At 39.3% G+C, this 22,048-nt stretch overlaps 1 long non-coding RNA gene across 2 annotated transcripts in view; it reads right to left on the bottom strand.

The window, feature by feature from the left end:
- LOC130680618 (uncharacterized) overlaps positions 1-22,048 on the bottom strand; it is a 53,639-nt gene that overhangs the window by 12,278 nt on the left and 19,313 nt on the right. For both annotated transcript variants that reach the window (XR_008993640.1, XR_008993639.1), the window contains one exon: positions 10,773-21,617. This is a non-coding gene — a long non-coding RNA (uncharacterized LOC130680618). The remainder of the gene's footprint in view (positions 1-10,772; positions 21,618-22,048) is intronic.

Here is a 22,048-nt window from a genome sequence, read left to right as displayed (position 1 = left end):
GTTAAAAAATGAGTTTATTTTCCAAATTACAGATGAGGAAACTGTAAAACTCTTTCCAACATCAATTGAGTCCAGAAGAAAAGGGAAAAAATGCTTTAAAAAACCCTAGGGAGATCATATATTTAACCTAGATTTCTAAGCTTACACTCCGAATCAAGTGTGAAGGGGAGGGTGAAGGCATTTCTGGCTTTTATTGCTCCAAGGGAAGAAGGCGTTTGAAGACAACAGGACTGATGGACTAGGAAGTGGGGAGTTGCTGGCCACTGGATTCCACAAAGTAGAGGCCGATCGTGCTCAGAGCTGGGGCGGCCCTAGTGGTGAAGTGGGACAGAAGTCTGACTGGAGGGGCAGAAGGACAGAAAGTGGGAGGGAAGGAAGGAGAAGGGAAGGGAAAGAAAGAGCGAGAGAGGGGAGTGGGCAATCTTTGAGGAAGGGTTTTGTGAAAGAGGAAAAGGAAATGGGAAGCTTGATGAGAATGTGGCATCTGGTGAGTGCCTTATTTTCACGTGTGCTTCATTTTTAAGTTGGGAATAAAAAAGGAGCATGAAGAAACACATGCCCACTTGTCACTGCAATGGTATGAGGAACGCGGGAAGAAAATAGCTTGCATGGGAGTCCACCAAGAACAAGAAGGCAACGTCCAGGGAAGAGGTGGGGGCATAGGGAATAGCGCTGACTGAGTCCCAAGGAGCAGCGAGAGGCTTGGGGCCATGTGGGGAGGTAGAAGAAGGGGTGGAAGGTTTAGGGGAGCACAGATCCTTATGGGGATGAGAGTCCAGATGACCTTAGAAGACTCAGAAGTTCTGCTTCCAATGGTGGCTGATGTGAAAAGGGCATGACAGAGTATGCAGGAGCCTCCACAGCAGACGGGGCAGCATGACCTTGAGAGCTGGGGGTGAAGGTGCTGCCAGAGGCCCAGAGGAGCCCTAGAGCTAGGGAAGGGACCACTCAGGACTCATTCTCAGCTGATGACGCTAAGGACTCTTGGTCTAATATCTCCCCCTCTACGAGATTTATAGAGCTTCGTTGAGTATAAAACAAGTGACATTAAGTCATTTTATAAATTCAGAGCATTATGAGTAAAATAGCTAAGTTTATTCACTCGTTGCTGGTATTAACGAATGAAGAGATTTGGATTCTTGCACTTTGTATTCTGAAACTTGCAATCTGCCATTAAAGTCCTATTAAAAGCAATGTTAATGGCACCAGTGTGTCAGATCTGTGAGTGATCCTAGAAAGGATCTAGCCCCGCCCTTCATTCACAAACAGCTGAGGAGCTGAAGAAGGTATGCTTGGGCTACAAACTCCTGACCCCTCACCCTCCACATCCAATTTAAATAAAACCTGCAGTCCCATCTGACTGTTCTTTCATGCTCTTCCTTCCATTAGTGACATGTCGTATCATTCTCTCCCTGCATAAAATGAGGGAAATGCTATCAACCTACAAACAAAGCTGTGCAAGAAGTACTACATTTATTAATTTTCTTTAAATTGACTCAACTCTTGGTTTAAGTCCCCATCTCCCTGGATTGATGGACAATTCACTACTAGGTGATGTTGGGGAAATTCTTTTCCTAGAGGAAAGCAGAAGCCATGTGGTCTCCATGATGCCTGGAAGGCAAGGGAAGAGAACTTCCACCTCCAGGCCCTGTGGTCGCCCCATATGTGCTCATGTCAAAGACCCAGCAGCCTCTCGTGGTCTGGAAGCTCCATTTGAGAGCTCTATGTGGGCATAGAATTCTCTGTCTAGGCAGCAAACCTGAGCTTAGGGTTTCATCTTTTTGAGAATTAAACAAAAAAAACCACGAAAGCTCCACTCTTCTAGGAAAGGACTGGTGATTTTACAGCCATGGTAACAAGTAAACACAAGACCTGGTTTTAAACCCATTTGATTAGTGGCTCCTAGCATCACTAAGCTTGGACCGAAAGCCTCACGCTTCAGGAGTCAGCCAACAGGTGGTGAACCTGCTTCTGAAGCCTTGGCCACTCCATTGCCACCTCTGACAGCACAGCCTGCAGGCCCCACACCCCAGGTCAGATCAGTGGGTGGCATTATTCAGTGAGACCCTGCCTCACCCGCAGATATCTCCATTATAAAGGAAGCAGTCAACTCAGCTTTTTGGTTTCAGATATTGAAAGTTTGTTCTCCATTTCCCACTCTTTCTACATGAACATTATGCTAAGTGTTGCTCCCGCTGGCTTCATGGCCTCAGGCCATCATTTTCAGTCTGGAAAACCTCTCTCTCTCTTTCTCCTACTATTGTCTTCTAGCAGAAGTTCTCAAACCAAACGTCATATGGAGGAAGGAGCTGAGTCAAGTTGACCCTACCTACAGACATTCAGATTAAAGCATTTTAAAGACATTGTGTGTCCCAACCCAAACACCTGTCGTGGCAGATGCCATGGGGACCTCTGTTTTATGGTCACTCTTCTCTTCCTTAATAGCCCCTCAAAGGCACTTGGCATAATCTCCCCAGTGATTTAGGCTCCAGCAAAGATGTACCAACCCTCTGACTTCCAGCAGCTTCAGGGTTAGCCTTGCCAAAAATATAAAGTTAAAATATAAATTAAAATCCCAGGAATTACCCAAGTCCCGGATAGCTGCTGCTTGAAATGGTAGAAGGAACAAATATAGGAGGAATGAACACAAATTGATATTTTAATGCATCACACAGCAACTGAACTTCATTAATTTGGATCTCCTTAATTCTGGGTTAGTGATAATTTAGGCACATGTCACAAATGAATAAATATTTTAAGGAAAAAAGTGTTCTTTAGCAAATCCTATTTGTGTAGGCTTTATTTTCTGATTATAAATTATTCTTACCTATTCACTAAGATTTGTTCAAGTGATCTCTACTAGGTTATCTTGTTAGCTCAGCAATGTTGTAAGTTTCACTTCATTTTCATTTTAGAGATTCACCAATAATGATCCATTTTTGCATTATATATACAACCTACAACTGCATAAGCCTCAACCCTCATCTGCCTATGAAGATTATAAATGAAAATAAAATACAAATACAGTAAAATTTGCAAACACAGTAAAACCTGTTCAAAGCTTTTGTATTTTTAAAAATGAACTGGGCAGCTATCATGCTTAGAGTACTATGCACTGCTCTGACAATACAAAGAGATACATGAAAACACCAGTCCTCAAGGAATTTATAGTCTAATTGGGGAAAGAGCATGAATCCAGGTCTGCAACTTTGAGTCAGGTGATGTCCTAGTGGCCATGTAGTAAGCACCAAATAAGAGGGAACAAAGAGGTACAGACTATCACTTACAAAACAAATGAGTCATGCAGATGTAATATATCAGGAACGTAATCAATTATATTGTAATAACTTGGTGTGATGAGAGTGATGACTACACTTATCATGGTGAGCACTTCATAATGTATAAAAATATTAATCACAGGGAGAAAAGATGGTGGCATAAGTAGTGTGGTGGAAATCTCCTCCCAAAACCACATATATTTTGAAAATACAGCAAATACGACTATTCCTAAAAGAGTGACCAGAAGCAACAGTACACCAGCCAGTCTACACCTGGGAGAGGTCAACATCACATGGAAAAGGGTTAAGTAAAATGCTGCCACCCGGCGGGACCCGAGCACTCCCCCGACCGCAGCTCACAAGCGGGAGGAAAAGAATCAGAGCAGAGACGGAGTGGAAGCCCAGGACTGCTAAATACCCAGCCCTAGAAATCTACCCTAGGAGCACAGACCTACATTGCATGGTGTTCTGGAGATTAGAGGGGCTGAAAAGCAAAGTCTGAGACTAAGACTGCAAACAGGTTCCCACAACTGGCTGCCCTGGGACAAAAGAAAAGCAGATGTTTTAAAAGACTTCTCAACAGCCAGAGGGCTGCTAAGGGGCATGTGTTTAGGAGAAGAAACAGGTGGACAAAATCTTCCTGGTACCCTCAGCCCAACAGGCTAGGAACTTTCAGGAGATTCAGATGCTCTATCCCCCTGGTTGGCAATGCAGCCCTGAGTCCCTTCACCATAAGCAGCATGCTGCTCCTTCCTCCCTGCCACCATCTGTGTGCAAACCGGCTGACACCACCATTGCTGCCAACCAGCCACAGGGAAGCCCCACATAGAGCAACTACACAGCTTAACGCAGAGGCTTCTCCCTGTGCACAGCTAACTGACCCAGACCCAGAGGCTGCTCCCTGGGTGCAGTTAACTGGCACAGACAGTGGAGATGGGTGCTGAGACCGGGAAACATGAAAGGGCTGTCTTCTCATGGCAGAACCCCTGCCACTTGCCTGAGACCCGCCATTGCTCTAGGCCATCCTGAGGGTGACCCCACCCATGGTAGTTTAGGGGATTAATGCAGAGGCTACTCCCTGCATGCGGTTAAACAGCATAAACAGCAGAGAGACCAGCAAGCAGGAAGGGGCTTTCTTCTCCCAGCTGACACACATGCCACTGGCCAGACACCACTCCCATTTCTCCCGGACTATGAAAAGGCAGAAGAACCTTGTTCTCAAAATCCCTCAAACACCAGAAAGAGGGCTTGGTGAGACTGAAATCACCAATCATCCTGAAAAAGAATTCCAAATAAAAGTCATAAAGATGTTACAGGAGCTACAGAAAAATATTCAAGAGCTAATGGACCAATTCAGGAGGGAGATAATTGAAATGAAAGAACAATGCAGGGATTTAAAAGCAGATTAGGTGAGGTAGAAGAGACAGTAAATGGAATATAAATCAGAGAACAGGAATACAGAGAAGGTGAGGAAGAGAGAGGAAAAAGGATCTCTAGAAATGAAAGAATATTAAGAGAACTGCATGACCAATCCAAACAAAACAATATTCACATTATAGGGGTACCAGAAGAAGAAGAGAGAGAAAAAGCGATAGAAAGTATCTTTGAAGAAATAATTGTTGAAAACTTCCCCAATATGGGGAGGGAAATAGTCTCTCAGGCCATGGAAGTCCACAGATTTCCCAACACAAGGGACCCAAGGAGGACAACACCAAGACATATAATAATTAAAATGGCAAAGATCAAGGACAAGGACAGAGTATTAAAAGCAGCCAGAGAGAGAGAAAAGATCACCTACAAAGGAAAACCAATCAGGCTATCATCAGACTTCTCAGCAGAAACCTTACAGGACAGAAGGGAGTGGCATGATATATTCAGTGCAATGACACAGAAGGGCTTCAAACCAAGAATACTCTACCCAACACGATTATCATTTAAATTTGAAGGGGGGATTCAATAATTACCAGATAAGCAAAAATTGAGGGAATTTACCTCCCACAAGCCATCTCTACAGTGTATTTTAAAGGGACTGCTCTAGATGAGAGTGTGCTTAAGACTAAATAGCTGTCACCAGAGAAAATAAAACCACAGCAAAGGAAGCAGACCAAATAAATACTAACTAAATGCAAAATTAAATCAGCTACCGACAAAGTCCATCAAGGGATACACAAAGAGTACATAATGTAACACCTACCATAAAGAGTGGAGGAGGAAGAAAAAGAAGGAAGAGGAAAAAAGAATCATCAGACTGTGTTTATAATAATGTAATAAGTAAATTAAGGTGAACTGCTAGAGAGTAAAGAAACTGCCCATGAACCTTTGGTAACCACAAATCCAAAGTCTGCAATGGCAATAAGTACATATCTATCGATAATCACCCTAAACGTAAATGGACTGAATGCACCAATCAAAAGACATAGAGTCACTGAGTGGTTAAAGAAACAAGACCCATCTGTATGCTGCCTACAAGAGACTCACTTCAAACCCAAAGACACAAGCACACTAAAAGTGAAGGGATGGAAAAAGATATTTCATGCAAACAATACAGAGAAAAAGCAGGTGTTGCAGTACATCTATCAGACAAAATAGACTTCAAAACAAAGAAAGTAACAAGAGACAAAGACGAACATTATATAATGATAAAGGGGTCAATCCAACAAGAGGTTATAACCATTGTAAATATCTATGCACCCAACACAGGAGCACTTACATATGTGAAACAAACACTATAAGAATTAAAGGAGGAAATAGAATGCAATACATTCATTTTAGGGAGACTTCAACACTCCACTCACTCTGAAGGACAAATCAACCAGACAGAAAATAAGCAAGGACACAGAGGCACTGAACAACACTAGAACAGATGGACCTAACAAACATCTACACAACACTCACCCAAAAGCATCAGGATACACATTCTTCTCAAGTGCACATGGAACATTTTCCAGAATAGACCACATACTGGCCACAAAAAGAGCTTCAGTAATTTCAAAAAGATTGAAATTGTACCAACCAACTTCTCAGATCACAAAGATATGAAACTAGAAATAAATTGTACAAAGAAAACAAAAAGGCTCACAAATACATGGAGGTTTAACAACATCCTCCTAAATAATCAATGGATCAATGACCAAATTAAAACAGAGATCAAGGAATATATGGAGACAAATGAAAACAACAACACAACACCCCAACTTCTGTGGGACACAGCAAAGGCAGTTCTAAGAGGAAAGTATATAATAATCCAGGCCTATTTTAAGAAGAAAAAAAATCCCAAATGAACAGTGTAAATTCACAATTATTGGAACTGGGAAAAGAAGAACAAATGAGGCCCAAAGTCAGTAGAAGGAGGGACATAATAAAGATCAAAGAATAAATAAATAAAATTGAGAAGACTATATTTAATGAAACCAAGAGCTGATTCTTTAAGAAAATAAACAAAATATATAAACTGTAGCCAGACTTACCAAGAAAAAAAGAGAAACTACACACATAAACAGAATCAGAAACGAGAAATTAAAAATCACTACCGATACTACAGAAATACAAAGAATTACTAGATAATACTATGAAAAAGTATTTGCTAACAAAATGGATAGGCTGGAAGAAATGGACAACTTTCTAGAAAAGTACAACCTTCTAAGACTGACGCAGGAAGAAACTGAAAATCTGAACAGACCAATTAACAGCAATGAAATTGAATCGGTAATCGAAAAACTACCCAAGAACAAAACGCCCAAGCCAGATGGCTTTACCAGTAAATTTTATCAGACATTTAGAGAAGACATAATACCCATTCTCCTTAAAGTTTTTCAAAAAATAGAAGAGGAGGAAATACTTCCAAACTCATCCTATGAAGCCAGCATCACTGTGATACCAAAACCAGTCAAAGACCCCACAAATAAAGAAAACTACAGACCAATATCCCTGATGAACATAGATGAAAAATACTCAACAAAATATTAGCAAACTGAATTCAAAAATACATCAAGAGGATTATACATCATGATCAAGTGGAATTCATCCCAGGGATGCAAGGATGGTACAACATTTGAAGATCCATCATCATCATCCACTAGATCAATAAAAAGGACAAAAATCACGTGATCATCCCCACAGATGCTGAAAAAGCATTTGACAAAGTTCAACACCCATTCATGATAAACACTATCAACAAAATGGGTATAGAGGGCAGGTATCTCAACATAACAAAGGCCATATATGATAAACCCACAGCCAACATCATACTGAACAGTGAGAAGCTGAAAGCTTTACCTCTGAGATCGGGAACAAGACAGGGATGCCCACTCTCCCCACTGTTATTTAACATAATACTGGAGGTCCTAGCCATGGCAATCAGACAAAACAAAGAAATACAAGGAATCCAGATTGGTAAAGAAGAAGTTAAACTGTCACTATTTGCAGATGATATTATATTGTACATAAAAACTCTAAAGAATCTACTCCAAAACTACTAGAACTAATATCTGAATTCAGCAAAGTTGCAGGATACAAAATTAATACACAGAAATCTGTTGCATTCCTATACACTAATGATGAGCAAGCAGACAGAGAATTCAAGAAAACAATTCCTTTCACAATTACATGAAAAAGAATAAAATACCTAGGAATAAACCTAACCAAGGAAGTGAAAGACCTATTTCCTGAAAACTACAAGGCACTCTTGACAGAAATTGAACAGGAAACTAATAACTGGAAATTAATCCCATGTTCTTTGGTAGGAAGAATTAATATTGTCAAAATGGCCATCCTGCCTAAAGCAATCTACAAATTCAATGCAATCCCTATCGAAATACCAACAGCATTCTTCAATGAACTGGAACAAATAGTTCTAAAACTCATATGGAACCACGAATGCCCCAAACAGCCAAGGCAATCCTGAGAAGGAAGAATAAAGTGGGAGGAATGCACTCCGAGCTCTACTAAACAACTTCAAGCTCTACTAAAAAGCCACAGTAGTCAAGACAATTTTTTACGGGCACAAGAACAGATGCATAGACCAATGAAACAGACTAGAGAGCCTAGATATAAACCCAAGCATATATGGTCAATTAATAAATGATAAAGGAGCCATGGACATACAGTTGGGAAATGACAGCCTCTTCAACAACTGGTGTTAGCAAAACTGGACAGCTACATGCAAGAGAATGAAACCGGATTATTGTCTAACCCCATATACAAAAGTAAACTCAAAATGTATCAAAGACATGAATGTAATTCATGAAACCATAAAACTCTTAGAAGAAAACATAGGCAAAACTCTCTTAGATATAAACATGAGCAACTTTTTCATGGATACATCTCCCTGGGCAAGAGAAACAAAAGCAAAAATGAACAAGTGGGACTATATCAAACTAAAAAGCTTTTGTACAGCAAAGGACACCATCAGTAGAATAAAAAGGCACCCTACAGTATGGGAGAATATATTCATAAATGACATATCCAATAAAGGGTTGGCATCCAAAATATATAAAGAGAGCTCATGTGCCTCAACAACCAAAAAGCAAATAACCCATTTAAAAAATGGGCAGAGGATCTGAATAGACACTTCTCCAAAGAAGAAATTCTGATAGCCAACAGACACGTGAAAAGATGCTCCACATCACTAATCATCAGAGAAATGAAAATTAAAACCACAAAGAGATATCACCTCACACCAGTTAAGATGGCCAACATCCAAAAGACAAACAAAAAATGCTGGTGGGGATGTGGAGAAAGAGGAACCCTCCTACATTGCTGATGGGAATGTAAATTAGTTCAACCATTGTGGAAAGTGGTATGGAGGTTCCTTATAAAACTAAAAATAGAAATACCATTTGACCCAGGAATTCCACTCCCAGGAATTTACCCTAAGAATGCAGGATCCCAGTTTCAAAAAGACATATGCACCCCTATGTTTATCGCCACGCTATTTACAATAGCCAAGAAATGGAAACAACCTAAGTGTCCATCAGTAGATGAATGAATAAAGAAGATGTGGTACATATACACAATGGAATATTATTCAGCCATAAGAAAACAAATCCTACCATTTGCAGCAACATGGATGGAGCTAGAGGGTATTATGCTCAGTGAAACAAGCCAGGTGGAGAAAGACAGTGCCAAATGATGTCACTCATCTGTGGACCATAAGAACAAGGCAAAAGCTGAAGGAACAAAACAACAGCAGACTCACAGAACCCAAGAATGGGCTAACAGTTGCCAAAGGGAAAGGGACTGGGGAGGGTGGGTGTGAAGGGAGAGAGAAGGGGAATAAGGGGTTTTACAATTAGCGCACATAATGTAAGGGGGGCACGGGGAAGGCAGTATAGCAAAGAGAAGACAAGTAGTGACTCTATAGCATCTTACTATGCTGGTGGACAGTGACTGTAATGGGTATGTGGTGGGGACTTGATAATGGGGGGAGTCTAGTAACCACAATGTTATCCATGTGATTTTATATTAATGCTACCAAAATAAAAAATTAAAATAAAAAAAAGAATAAAGCATAGTATAAAGGAATACCAACTAAGAACCCTATGAAGTGTCCTCAGGCAGTAAGTGCAATAGAAGTTCAAGGAAATAATGACTGATTCCTGAGAACTGAGTAAATCAGAGAAAGTTTCAGGAGGAAGTGGGGCTTGAATTGTCATTTGTTGGAAAAGTAAAGGCTGGACCAGCAGTAGGAAGGCAGGAGGCACTCGAGAAAACAGAAGGAGGTAATCACAGAGCACAGGAGAATGTCTATGGGGTGAAAGCCTGAACTAAAGAGCAGATTCTTCCATGGGTTGATACAATATTGCATTTTTGTTTTATTTCATCCTTTGCTCATACCAACACCAACACAATCTCTACCCCAGTTCCCAGAGCCACCATCAGCATTGTCACTGCCACCACCATTATTACAACGAACACAAACTCAGAAACACCCACATACTCAAATTCTAGGAAAGCAGTTTATCTTTTTCCCCTTGTGATTCTTGCTTTGGAATTGAGTCAAAGTCATTTTGGATCTTTCATGTTCTTTTGTTTTAAGAAACTTAATAGTGAGCAATACTTAGCCAGTCCCCTGTTGTCATCCTTCACTGCCCAAGTATTTTGAAAACCCATAAACACAGTATTTCTGCATTAGCACACTCCAGACTCAAATTTTCTCACTCTGTAAGGAAAATAGAGGTCACTGTAAACCTCAGGGTAATTTTTCCACGGCCTCTCACCATAGAGTTCTTTCAGTCATTTTCATGACCCAAGAGAAGGTATCTTCCCATTCACTGCTTTATTCATTGATTCAACAAATACTTATTGAGCCCCTACTACATGCAGACATATACAGGGCATGTCATGGTGAGAAAAGCCAGACAGAATCCCTGCTTTGTGAAGTGCTTGATGTGGGGGAGGAGATGCACGTTGTATTAGTTATCCATCATGATGTCTTTCTGCACATAAATTACCCCAAAACCCAGGGACTTACAACAACAGGGACTGTTTAATTACCTTATACATTTCCGTGAATCAGCAGTTTGGAAGTGGTTTCGCTACATGGTTCTGTCTCAGTTTCTGCAAGAGTCGAGATGTTGGCCGATGGAAGCTCAACTGGCGATGCAAGATGCGGCAGCTCCTCGCCGCCGGGACTCCGCCTCCGGGGCTGAGCGGGCGACCATGGGACAAGGCAGCCTACTTTTCCCAGAACGAGGGATCCGAGAGGGCAGGGCAGAAACAACAGTGCGTCACCGGGGAGCGCATGCGGTCATTCCCACGGAGCCCTAGGCCCTGCGTCAGCCCCAGCCGGCGTGGGAGGGGAGCGTCCAGGGCACCGACCCCAGGGGTGAGAATCCCGGCGCCATCCCGGAGGCTGGCTACCCACGGTGATAAAATGGTAACTCAACCAAATGTAAAATTACCACTACATTAAGGAGGTCTTCATAGTCCATGCCAACGATACATGGTCTTTATTATAGGATCATTGAGACTCCACTAAAATACTCTTACTAGGGGTACAGAGCTTGCCCTGCGAGAATATCCCTCAGGGGACCTGCGCGGAGCACCGTGGAGACGAGGCAGCCTGAGAAGCTCCCCCTCCTCCGTCATGAAACGCCCAGCGACCAGGGACAGGACAACGTGCTCTTCAATGCAGCGCTGGGCTCCGCACGCAGTGTAAGAAATCCCAAAGGGCCAGAAAAACATGAAGAGAGTAAGCTAAAATACAGAGGTAGGCAAAGATGGACAGAGGTTGGTGCTTCTGTGAATAAAAACCAATTTCAGGAGCCCAGAGTTCGGGGGATTCTGGCCGTTTGATTCAGGGAATTAGAGAGCAGCCCTTGGACTGAAGCATGTCGGGAGTCACTCAGAACAAGGTCCTCGAGCAGCTGTCTAGCTGGAAACATGGAATCCACATGGGAAGGAGCTCTTTCTGCTCCTTTTCTGGGTGGAAAAAAGTATACTAATAATGAACAACAGACTTTCTAAGAAATGATAGTTATAACTTTGCTCTAATATGAGTCTGGGTTCAGATTTTACTCTCTGTATAGGTAATCCTCAGATCTACAAGTTTAAGGGGTTCCATTCCAAGCTGGTGGTGCGATCTGATACCCAACAGAAGCAAATGCGAATTTTGAATGAGAATAGAAATACTAATTATAGATTTTATGTTAAATATGTGTGTTATATTTTTAATAACAATGACTAAAAAAATAGTAAGTATGTAATTCCCAAACCAGCAGAAGGGAATAAATGGAATTAAAAAAAATACATTATTATACTACAGGAACAGTACAATACCATCTTTGTAACAACTGTAGGATAAAATACATTCATTATGTTAATTCTGGTTATCTCTGAAGCCCTACAATACAGTGGTTAAGAAGATGGGATCAGAAATCAGAAAGCCTGGGTTCATATCCCACCCCCTGTGCTTATTAGCTGTGTGATCTCAAGCAAATCATGTATTCCTCAGTTTTCTCATCCATAAATTAGGGGTTATAAAAGTAGCTACCTTACAGAGGATTAAATGAGCTTAAAGTAAAATTCTTAGAACAGAAACTGATACAGAGTAAGGAAAGTTCTACTAAGATTTGTGCCCAAAAAAAGGAAAACAAAAGAATAATTTTGTTTGCTTATTTATAATATGTCTATGGAAGATTCACAATTAATGAATTAGAGTGATTGCCTGCAAGGGATGGGGGAGAGAGACTTAATACTTCAGACTTTTTATTCCTTTAGATTTTTGATTCATGTACATTTATTACCAATTTAAAAATTAATTTAGAAATGGACATAGATAATGTGTACTTTTTAATTATAAATTTTTAAAGATCACTTATGTATTAGGATAGGCTAACTGCTGTAACAAATAAACCCAAACTCAACAGAAATTTATATATTCAAATATCCCAAAGCCCCATACCTTTCCTTCCAGCTTTTTCTCAACCCTATCTATACATTTGTAAGCACTTTTTTTTTTATTAAACTCTTTTCAAATTACCCAATTTGATTCTGCCACCTGAGATGAGGAAACATGAAAATCACCAGTGTGTGCAGTGATTAATATGCCAAATCAGATGTGTTCCTTCCACCACTTCTCTCACACAAGTCCCATGCAGACTGTCCATCCTCTGGGTTAAAGGGAAGCACACCAGACTTTTTGGCTTAGCTATGATTTGCAGCATTTTCCAGCTGTTTTTCCATAAAATATATAACATTGAGCAATCACACAGAAAATTCTAAGATAAAGATTAAAGAAAATCAAGGATTTTTTTAAGGTCTGATTCTCTTCCATGGTGATGAAGGCAGGTATAAGATATTTGATATGATATGTTTACATATTATATTTGCTTTGCCTGTGTGATACATTTTATACTGTTATAGATCCAGAATTAACATGCTTAGGCAAATATGTGCATGATTCTTCAAGAAACTAAAGATAGTTGCCATTTTGGAAGAGGTAGAGAATGGTTACAAGTTTAGTTGGTAAACACATATCACTGCAGTAGCTAAATTCACGGCACGCGTTTATCTAAGGTTAAATGCTTTAGTGAGGGAAAAGAAATGCCAGTGGTGTACAGTTAAGTATGAGCTGTCAGAATAATTCTAAGGCTAAGGCTATATATAGACTACTACCATTTCTGGCTTTGGTAAGTCTGTAGATACCATTCATCCCAATACAGTGGAACTAGGCAAGCAGTTTAGTCAACAAAAGCACTGGAGGAAAATACACAAAATGTGCTTAAAGAGGTAAGCAGGGTCAAATATTATGTAGGCATGTTCTGAAGTTCGGAATTTATTAAACACATTGAGAAATCATTGAAGGTTTGGGGGCATCAGCGAAGGACAATGACATGGTTGCCTTTACATGTGAAGCAGAGCACCATACCTGCTTTGTGATGACTAAATGAGAACCGAAGCAGGGAAACCAGACTGGAGGCAGTGTGGTGGCCCACATAGGAGGGGACGGAGCCCAGGGCAGGAGGGCAGTGGCAGGGAGGATGGGGGAAGTGACCAAGGTCTGGCTGTAATCTGAAAGTAAAATCACTCTGGTTTGGCAGTACATCTGCTGTGGGACATGATGGGAAGAGAAGCACGAGAGCTGGCCCCTAGGTTTCTGGCTTGAGGTCCTGGGTAGATAACAAGCTTTTACTGAGAGGGGTGGGGATGGAAATAAAGTTGTTTTTCTTATCTAACTGGCTAAGAAAGTGGATGCTTGTAACTGGAGGATGTGTCTGCTTTCTTAAGCCAAACAAAATCATTATCTTGCATATATTTTTTCACATTCTTGGAAACCAGTATTAAGTAGCGGATGTGAACATGCGAGGTCAAGATAGCTGGGTCCAAGCAAAAAGGCTCCACATGGAACCATGGGAAGTTGAGGGGAGATGAGCACTGTGTGGGGGGTATTGAGAAACCCTCCGCCTTTGAAACAGCAGCCAAAGACCACTTCACAGCGCCCCAGCTAGTGGAGAATGAGTTTCTCCAGCTGGATCCTGCCCCGCTGAGGATGGGGAATGGCTAGGATGCAGTCCTCACTCTGGTTAGAACAGTCCAGGACTGGGGTAGTATTCCTACCTTCTTGGTCAAATGAAAATGGATCATGAAAAGCAGCCACACTCCAGAGAAAGAGGTGAGAGAAATTTCCTGCCCCCATTTGATTCTTGAATACCCTTCTTAAAATCATACCAATATTCAGTAGTACCACTGTTAGGAAATTCTTTGTAAATCAACATAATCTCTGAATTACTTTTTAAACCATTCTCTCTATTATGGCCTTAAGAGAGCTGGAAAATAGCCAGGAGTCATCATCTTTGTGGAAATGATTTAAATCTCCACTATTAAAGACCGAGAGGGCATGTGTCCCCATATGGAGTCTCTGTTTTTGTTCTTTACAGTGTTTGACTACCTTCAACTCAGCACTGGTTGCCTTCCCTAGAGAGAATTCACTCATATTAAATGCATTAATGAGCAATGCAGATTTTGTTGAAGATGTTTGCAGGGGAAATAGAATAGGACATTATATGCCACAAAGCAAACTATTAAAAATTCTCATTAGGCATGTTCACTTAAGTCTCTTCTTCTCTTGCCACCTTCTCTGGGACTTCTCCTCAGCTGTTCCCCTGCAGGGAACAGCTTCCCCCATTTTACTTGGCTTTCCTTTCCGAAGTATACGCGCTGCAAGCTGCCATAGTTGTTAACAAATCGGCAAGCCCTCAAAGAGTGAAGACTTTATCCTTTCTTTTCCTCACAATTTGATTCACTATTGAAGTCCTTAGGTTTTACTTGACTTTGCTAAATTATGTATACATGGCATCCTTCCAACTCTGCAGCCATTGGTACTAGTTTCTTACTACTGAGTCCCCCAGAACCAGCATCAGGAAGAGAGTCAGGTCCCGTCAGATGCACGTGGTGTGTCTCCCAGGCTCCGAGGGAGGCCATTTCCAAGAATGTCAGTAGAGGCCAGTCCACAGAAGACCACAACATCCCAAGGGATGAGAGCCAGAGAGACTGGGGATTATTATGATTTGATGGTAGAAGCCAGAGACGGGGCTAAATAGAAACCTTACAGATGAAAGCCTAGGATGCCAGGTCCTGGACATGTCACCCAGTTGTCCTGTGTATTGGTGTTACTGTAGGGTGGGCAGCAGTCTGAAAAAGCTGAATATCCTAGCCTTTCTTAACCTCAGCCACAGAACACAAAAATGATTATTTGAGGACAATTTCCTCAAATCTCCCAAGAATGGTACATAGCTAGTATGATTCTAGACTCGAAAGAATTTATTGTGTGTCATGCAAAGGATATGTTAGGTCAGTGGTTCTCAACTTAGCGAATATCCAAATCACAGATGCTGGACTGCAACTTCATAGCTTCTGATTGAGAAGGTGTAGGGAGCCTGAGAATGTGCACTTCTAACATGCTACCAGGTACTAACACTGTAAGCATGAGGGGATAAATCTCCTGGAGAATTCCAGCTGCTAAAAGTCTAACTGGATTAAATTTTGGATCATTTCTCTTCTAGGTATACCAGTATACGATGCATGACTTCAGTGCCATCCCTTCTACACTGAAGGTCGTAACTGTGGCATTGAGAAGCCGTTATGAAATATTAAACAGAACTTAGTATTATGAAAAACTTGGCCTCAGAATTGATTTGTTTCTTCTTTCCTCCAAAGTGCATTTATCAAAGTAAACTTAAAACTGTAATAACAGTAAACCTAGACTGTAATAACAGAATAGATGGTTCATATTTGAAAGTAAAGTGGTTTTGAAATATAACCAAACCTTGGCTACTCCAGCACACAGGAATAATGATTAATCAGCTAGTTTAAGTTAACCTCCAATAATGTACGTGGGACACAGGTATCACAGCTCACATGCACAGGACATATTTTATGCCAGCAGGAAAAAGAGATGAGTACCTTCGGAATCCTCCATCAAGGTAGTAGCATTTTAATGGCATTAACAAAAGAGGCTATGTGAGTTTGTAAGGGCAAATACAAATTAAAACTAAGGAAAAATTCTCTTAGTACAGATAAAGGAAGAGACTTCTCACCTCCCTTTTCTCAGAGTATTTACTTTAGAAAATTTGTATTTCAAAATTCACCTATCTTTGAGATGTATGTAAATCTTTTCAAAGCTAAATAAGCCTCTTACCAGGTTTACAACCCCAGAATACTTTCCTCAGATCTGGGAGCCATCTCTTTACAATATAATCATCAAGAGAAATGGCCCCCTTATCTCCCAGTTTCCATGAAAGAGTAAGACCCTAACTTTGGCAAGGCGCCTGTGGAACTACCTCTTGTAAAGATGTGAAGTTATTTTTCCTTTGAATAAAGACAATTAGTAAATACAGATGGCCACCCCAATTACCAGGTAAATTTAGGATGCCCTATGTATGTATGACAAATGGTGTTGTCAAGTCTTCTTACTTGAGGACTTATTATCATTTAGCTTCAAAATACGGCTGTAATGGGGTACACCTGGTTGGCTGCATAGAAGGGTAGCATTTCTTTTTGTCTATAGCAGAGAGCTTGTGGTTTTGTGGTTTTTCAATAATAAAACTGTTTTTTTCCTTGCCTATGTTTTGTGGAGAGTAATTTCTGCATTGGCAGGATATTTTTATTCTTAATTATATTTCCACTAAAGCTCAGGGAAGGGAAATAACGTTTATAGCAAAGTCAATGTCAAATGAGAGAAGGTCTCCTAACGGGAAGGCCTTCAAGATAGGGTAGGACGTTCATTGAAGGGAGTAGGGAAGGAGGCCTTTCAGGCAGAACAGATGACCTAAGCAAAGGCTGGAGTGGTGCAGTGCAAGAACGTTTTAGGAAGAGAGGGGAAAGCAGTTAGCCTGGGTGCAGGACTGCTTAACTGAGTAGCAAAAAGATGTCAAAGAGAGGGTCCTGAGTTCAATGCCAAAGCATTTGTCTTATCTCTGACATTGTCATCAAAGCATACATGATTAACAGGACTCTCCAAAACCAACCAAGTATCAAGCAAAAATAAATGACTTAATACAAAGTTCACCAAATTTTTAAAGAGCTGTATTTCAGTGGAAATGGCCTAGCCTTGGGATTTCATTTAGGAAGCTAAAGAATCTTTAAGGTCCCATTTATCAGTGTTTTAATCCCAATAATTTAAGTCAATTTATTTTGCATAATATCTACTATGTGCCAGGTATTGAGTTAAGCACTGAAGACTTGGAAGTAAATAAGAGAAATGGTTTCTGCATTCAGAGAGCCTGTACTCTACTAGATAGGTATACATGTGATATTTATGAAGCCTCTTGGCTATTATACTCATTTCATAGATGCAAAAACTAAGCCTCAGAGAGTTCAAATAAATTTCTCAAAAATGGAATTGCTGGGTCACATGGTATTTCTATTTTTAATTTTTTTAGGAAACTCCATACTATTTTCCATAGTGGCCAATTTACATTCCCACCAACAGTGCATGACGGTTCCCTTTTATCCCCATCCTTGCCAACACTTGTTCTTTTTTGTAGTTTGATACTAGCTGTTCTGACAGGTGTGAGGTGATATCTCACGTGGTTTTGATTTGCATTTCCCTGATGATTAGTGATGTGGAGCATCTTTCAGGTATCTGTTGGTTATCTGTGTGTTGCCTTCAGAAAAATGTCTCTTCAGGTCCTCTGAAAATGGGGTCCTGCCCATTTTTAAGTTAGATTATTTGTTATTTTGGTGTTGAGTTTTATGAGTTCTTTACATATTTTGGATCTCAACCCCTTATGTCAAATGATATCATTTGAAAATATATTCTCCCACTCAGCAGGTTGCCTTTTTGTTTTATTGATGGTTACATTTGCTATGCAGAAGCTTTTTAGTTTGATGCAGTCCTAATATCATATGACCCAGTAATTCTACTTTCAGGAGTTTACCCAAAGAAAACAAAATCACTAATCAAAAGGGTATATGAACCCCTATATTTATTGCAGCCTTATTTATAATAGGCAAGATATGGAAGCAACCTAAGTGCCCATCAATAGAAGAATGGATAAAGAAGAGGTGGTACATCTATACAATGGAATATTACTCAACCATAAAAAGAACGAAATCTTACCATTTACAGCAACATGGATGGACATAGAGAGTATAATGCTGAGTGAAATAAGTCAGACAGAGAAAGACAAATATCATATGATTTCACTTATATCTGTTATCTAAAAAGTAAAACAAATTAACAAACAAAACCGAAATAGACTCAAAAACATGAGGGAAAAACTGGTGGTTTCCATGGGGAGGGAACTGGGGGAATGGGCAAAACAGGTAAAGGGATAAGAGGTACAAACATCCAATTATAAAATAAATAAGTCATGGGGGTGAAAAGTAAAGCATAGGGAATAAAATCAATAATTTTGTAGTATCTTTGGTGACATTTGGTAACTACATTTATTGTGGTGAGCATTTCATAATGAGTATAATTGTTGAATCACTATGTTCTACACCTGAAACCAGTATACTATTGTATATCAACGGCACTTCAATAAGAAAAAATTTTAAACTGAGAATAAATAAATAAACTGCTCAAGCTTATTATTTTGAAATAGCAAGGTAAGACGGCAAGTGCATCTGTTGACCTCTGACCACCACGTTCATTACACTGCAGCAAGTGGTGAAAGCATGTTCTTGCCTCCTTCCCAGGCTCAACAGGAAGCGTGATGTCAGCTGTGGGTTTTATGTAGATGTCCTTTATCAATCTGAGTAAGATCCCCACTATTTCTAGTTTACTGAAAGTTGATATCATTAAGGAGTGTTGAATTTCATCAACTGCTTCTTCATCATCTATTAAAATGGTCATATGGTTTTTCTAGTGTGTTTTGTTATTGCAGTGATTTACACTGATTCAAGTGTTAAACCAAACTTGCATTCCTAGGAAAAATTATTAACTGATCATGATGTATCTTCCTTTTTACATATTGCTGGATTCCATTTGACAATTTGTGTGTGTGTGCGTGTGAATTTATTTATTATTTTTTTATTAACCTATCATTGATATGCAATCTTATGAAGGTTTCACATGAGCAACATTGTGGTTACAACACTCATTCATATTATCAATTCCCCCCACACCCCATTTTAATCACTATCAGCGTAGTAAGATGCTATAGAGTCACTACTTGTCTTTGTGTTATACTGCCTTCCCATGACCCTCCTACATTATGTGTGCTAATCATAATGTCCCTTCATCCCCTTCTCCCTCCCTCCCCACCCACTCCCCTTCGACAAATTTTTTGAAGTGTAATGACATATAATATTATATTAGTTTCATTTTACAACATGATTTGATATTTATATATGTTGTGAAATGATCATCACAGTAAGTCTAACAATATCTGTTACCATAGATAGATACAAAAGTTTTTCTTGTGATGAAGATTTTTAAGGCCTACTGTTTTAGAAACTTTCAAATACATAATACAGTATTTTTAACTGTAATCACCATGCTATACATTCCATCCCCAGGACTTACTTATTTTATAACTGGAAGTTTGTACTTGTTGACCCTCTTCACTCATTTTGCCAATTTGCTAATATTTCATTAATGTTTCTGTATCTATAGTTACGAGGGATATTGATCTGTAATTTTCTTTTCTTGTAATGTTTTTTAATGTTTTGATATCAAGGTAAACTGATATCTTACAATAAGTTGAGCAGTGATTCCTTCTATCTTTTTAAAAGTTTGTATAAGGTAATTATTACTCCTTTATTTAATTTTTCACAGACTTCACCATTGAAACCACTGGAACCTTGAGTTTTCTCAGTAGGATTTGCTTTTAATAATAAATTTACTTTCTTTAATAAATATAATAGGACTACTTAGATTGTCTTCATTTTTGTTGATTTTGGTAAATTGTATTTTTCAAGAAATTTGTCTATTTTTTCTGTTTTCTAATGTTTTAGGAAAAAAATTGTCTAGCATTTTCTTATTATCTTTCTCATTCTTGAAGCACCTGTATTTGATAACCTCTCCTTTGTTCCTAAAGCTGGTGGTTTGAATTCTCTCCCTTTTTTTTCATCAGTCTTGCTAAAACTTTGTCAGTTCTTTGATCTCTTCAAAGAACCAGATTTTGGTTTCATTGATTTTCTGTATTGTGTGATCTCATTCAGTGATTTATTCCCACTTCTTTATAATTTCCTTCCTTCTACTTACTTTGTGTTTACTTTGCTTTTCCTTTCCTAGTTTATGAATGTAGAATCTTAGTCCTAGATTTTAAATCTTTCTTCCTTTCTAAAATAAATATATCAATCTATAGATTCCCTCCAAGGACTGCTTTCTCTGCATCCTATAAGCTTTGGTATGTTGTATTCATTGTCATTCAGTTAAAAATATTTTCTAATTTCCATTGTGATTTTTGGTCCATGAATCATTCAGAAAAGTGTTATTTCATTTCCAGGTATTTATGTTTTTCCTGGTTATCTTATTATTATTTTCTAATTCCATTCTATTGTGGCCAGAAAATACACTCTATATTATTTAAATCCTGTTAAATTTATTGAGACTTGTTTTGTGGCAAGGCATGCAATCCGTCTTGGTGAATACACCATGTGTACTTGTGAAAATAAGTATTCTACAGTTGTTGAATGTAGTGTTCTATAAATATCAGTTACATCAAAGTAGTCAACAGTGTTATTCAGATATTTGGTGGCTTTACTGATTTTTTTTTGTCTAGTTTTCCTGTCAATTGTTGGAAGGGGTGTGTTACGCATAAAATACTATAATTATAGATTATATATTTCTTCCTCTCATTCTATTAATTTTGCTACATGTATTTTGAGATTCTGTTATTAAAGCCAACCTCTTTATAATTGTTATGTCTCTCTGATAAACTGTGTATGCCTTCTATCCTTATGAAATATCCCTGTCTATTTCTGATCTTGTCTTAAGTTTATTTTATGTAATATTCAAAATAGTCATCTCATTCTTCTTGTGCTTACAGTTTGCATGATCTTTTCTCCATCCATTTTCTTTTAATCTTTCTTTATATTCTTTATATTCTAAGTCTTTAGATTCTAAGTGTGTCTTTTCAGGCAGAATGAAGTAGTGTCTTGTTTTTTTATCTACTCTGTTAACAGTAGATTATTGTTTGTAATAAATTTAGTATTTCATTTTAATTTACCGATTGCTTTTGGCTGCATTTCTTCTTTTAAGCAGTTGTCCAGGGGCTCACAAAACACAGACCTGCCCAGGCTCTGAGATTCTCCCCATCCTGTCTGGCTCCAAGGTCCATGGTTCCTGGGTCCTGGCCAGAAAGACCAGGTGTCTATCAGAGGTTTCACCGTCAGTGCTGCTGTAGCCGTCTCACCTTTCCGCAAGGGGACCTTCCTTTGAAACAAAGCCTTAAGAGAGAAAACCAAAAAGAAAAGGTAGTATGAATACTCATATATGGTCACTTAGAATTTTAACACCCCTCCAAAACCTACATCTTTTTGTTTACTTTTCAGATCTCAAGGAGTTGTTTGCGTTTTGTAGAGTGTGTCATTGTGGTCAGTGAGGGGAATAGACTATAGGAGGTTAGTGCTACTGAGCAAAACCTGAATTCTTTATTTAGTTTTCAATTCTTTCAATTAACAAAGGAAGAGTAATTATTACTTTTGTGAGTTTTTGTCTGTTTCAGCATGTGTCTGACTTTTGAACACCCATTGCATTAAAAAGGTATAGAATTTTGGGGTCATTTTATTTTTCCTTAAAATATTGTTGGCATTTCTGCACTGTCTTCTGGTAAAAAATATTGTGGGGGAATAATCTGAGACCTGCCTTATTTTTTCGT

This window comes from Manis pentadactyla, chromosome 14, assembly GCF_030020395.1.
Source record: "Manis pentadactyla isolate mManPen7 chromosome 14, mManPen7.hap1, whole genome shotgun sequence".
NCBI classification, from domain to species: domain Eukaryota; kingdom Metazoa; phylum Chordata; class Mammalia; order Pholidota; family Manidae; genus Manis; species Manis pentadactyla.
This window is presented reverse-complemented; position numbering and strand designations above follow the sequence as displayed.